This window comes from Mustela nigripes, chromosome 13 (genome assembly GCF_022355385.1).
Source record: "Mustela nigripes isolate SB6536 chromosome 13, MUSNIG.SB6536, whole genome shotgun sequence".
In the NCBI taxonomy this organism is placed as follows: Eukaryota; Metazoa; Chordata; class Mammalia; order Carnivora; family Mustelidae; genus Mustela; species Mustela nigripes.
The window spans coordinates 130,029,565-130,032,683 of record NC_081569.1 but is presented as its reverse complement, the minus strand read 5'-3'; the positions used below and the strand labels follow the sequence as shown (position 1 = coordinate 130,032,683).

The window sequence follows — 3,119 nt, the reverse complement described above, 5'->3', positions numbered from 1 at the left end:
CCCTTCCGTCTTCTCCTCTCTTCTTTCCCCTCTCTTCCCCTCCCTCTCCACCCCTCCCCTCCCCTCCCCTCCCCTCCCCTTCTCTCTTTTCTTCTTTGCTGATGTCCACAAGTCAAGTCATTACTTGGAGGAGAAGAGGAACAAACAGCGCTCAGTGTAAAACAAAACGTTAGAAAACATCTGCTTGGCAGGGCAGGACCCGCGAAGTGCTGGCGTCCACCAGGGCAGGTTACTTCAGGATACAGAACAGACACCTTCCTGCCCTCAGAGGCATCTCCGATGCGGCTGCTGTGTGCCGCTTGTGTCATTAGGTGGCAGAAAGAGAGGCTCCTCTAGGCTCAGTGTTCTGGCCTGTGAACATCTGGATAATTAATAGTCTGACACGACCCCCCACCCCCACCCCAAATAGGCATTCTTTCTGGCTAATGTGCCATATTAGCAAAATAAATGCAGTGGAGGAAAGAATTGTGGTGCAGCCTCCAGAAATCCTGCTGCCAAAGAGCCTGCCTCGCCAATGGATAAACACCGTGCAAGTCCTCCTGTGTGAGGTCCCCAGCGCAGTCACATTTGTGGGGACAGAAAGTGGAAAGATGGTTCCCAGGGGCTGGGGAAGGGAGGGAGGGAGTTAGTGTCTAATGGGTCCAGAGCTTCAGTCTGGGAAGATGAAAGGGTTCTGGAGACGGACGGTGGTGAGAGCAAGTGAATGTGCTTAACCCCACTCGGCTGTACACTTGACAGTGATTCGAATGGTAAAATCGGTAAAATGGTAAAATCGGTAGATTTCACCACAATTTATTTTTATTATTTTTAAAGATTTTTATTTATTTACTTGGCAGAGAGAAAGCAGGAGCGAGCATAAGTACAGGGAGAAGCAGAGGGAGAGGGAGAAGCAGACTCCCCGTCAAGCAGGGAGCCCAGTGCGGGGCTGGATCCCAGGACCCTGGGAGCATGACCTGAGCCGAAGGCAAACGCTTAGTTGCAGGCATCCCAGATTTTACCACAGTTTAACGTGTCTCAGTTAAAGGCTGCCTTCTTGTTGTAGCATGAGACGGTGGCATTTGTTTGATGGCTGAGGCCCAGGGCTTGCTGGTTCACCTCTGTGAGCCTGAGCTGTGCCATCACAGGGAGAACTGATGTGTTCCTTTGGCCAGTAATGGGGAATGGATATGCAAGCACCAAGTGAACAGAAAGGCACCACAAGAACATGAAATATGGGAACAAACTGCTAACCAGGGCCCTCATGGGGTTATCCACACAGATTTACTTTGTATGGTCATCATGAGAAATGAAAAGATAGAATATGCATCTAGACGAGCGCTTGACCCATGCTGATAGACGCTAACACAAAGTGTTGGCCAAGTGGTGGTCGTGGTAATGAATTTCTTTGAATTTCTTTAATGAATTTCTTTGAGTATTTCTCAGGGGGCGCCTGGGTGGCTCAGTGGGTTAAGCCTCTGCCTTTAGCTCAGGTCATGATCTCAGGGTCCTGGGATCGAGTCCCGCATCGGGCTCTCTGCTCAGCGGGGAGCCTGCTTCCCCCTCTCCCTCTGCCTGCCTCTCTGCCTACTTGGGATCTCTGTCTGTCATATAAATAAATAAAATCTAAAAAAAAAAAAAGAAAGTGAAATATGGTTAAGATATTATTTCGAAACTCCTTGTTAGGGCGCCCAAATACTGGGGGCAAGTTGAAAGGGGTGGGGTATGAAACGAAGCAAAGGATGATATTTAGCAGCTGCAGAAACTGGAGGAAGCCCAAATACTGTAGAAGAGGAGACGAGAACTTGGGGCTCCTTCTCCGGGACCAGAAGGCAGGACCGACATGGGCTATCACAGCGATTTAAAATACTTCTCCCTTTTGCTTTGCCTAAATTGAGAAACAAGCCCACCCGTCAGGAGGAAATGAAACGAAATGAAACAGTGTCAAAACATCACCTCTCAGATTTCACGAAGGGAAATGGTACAGTTACAACATGCACTGGGTCAAAGTTTATGGGATCTGGAACCCAAATGTGCTGGTGGAACGCAAGTCAGCATCAGTTTCATTAATGGTTAACAATGTAGCCAAAGCAGCCTTTTTTTTTTTTTTCCTGACTTGAAGAAATACTCAAAAGAAATACATTACCACGACCACCACTTGCCCAACACTTTGTGTTAGCGTCTATCAGCATGGGTCAAGCGCTCGTCTAGATGCGTATTCTATCTTTTCATTTCTTATGATGACCATACAAAGTAAATCTTTGTGGATAACTCCATGAGGGTCATGGTTAGCAGTTTGTTCTTTCTGGTTCTTTGTTTCCTCATCTATAAAATGAGAATGATGTTACAGCCAGAACACTGTAACAGCTCTCTCCAATCACACAGTTGGTAAGCAGTAATGTCAGGATTTGAACTCATGTCTGACTCCAGAGCTGCGCAGCAGGACACCACACTACACTGGAGAAGACACTATTGCTGAGAAGCTTCAGAAACACAATTGGCAATGACTATTTTGCTCTGGGGGCAATTTGAATGAGCAGTTGGTAAATTGCTTTATCATGACATTGCGTGACATCCCATCGACACAGAGTGGCAAAGAGTGAGGAGTACCATGAATGTGTCTTAGCAGGGGTCTGGCTCTAAAGTTGGATGAAACCACCAAGTACAGAGTATGAAAGTGTTTGACTGTGTTATGTATGTGTGTGTGTGTGTTGTGTCTTGTGTGTCTTGTATGTTTTATTCTCTCTATTGTATGTTGTATGCATTATGGATGTGTTATGTATGTTATATGTATATTACATGTATATGAATGGGTTGTGGAAGTGAAGGAGACTTGCCTGATCACTGATTTCTTCAACACTAAAGACCAGACATCCCAACAGCTAACACTTAATTGGTGCTTGCTCTGAGCCAATTTCTATCAATTTAATGATTATTTAGATTTGAAAGGATTGTTATCAAAACCTTACGTTTCATACCTGTGAAATCTGTACAGGCAAAGTGGTTTCATTGATTTGTTTCCTCTAAAACTGTGGACTAGCTAGAGATGACTAGTGTCTATGGATCAGACGTTCTTTGGCGTATGAGGACAGACTGTGATTTATTTGAGATAGGGTGGCTTTCCGTCTCTTGTCTTTCTTTAA

General features: G+C 45.7%; 1 non-coding gene across 1 annotated transcript; it reads left to right on the top strand.

The window, feature by feature from the left end:
• The first annotated feature begins 257 nt into the window (after positions 1 to 257).
• On the top strand, positions 258 to 385 carry LOC132000543 (small nucleolar RNA SNORA17). Its single transcript, XR_009399392.1, has one exon. It is a non-coding gene; the product is annotated as a small nucleolar RNA SNORA17 (small nucleolar RNA).
• Positions 386 to 3,119: the final 2,734 nt, after the last annotated feature.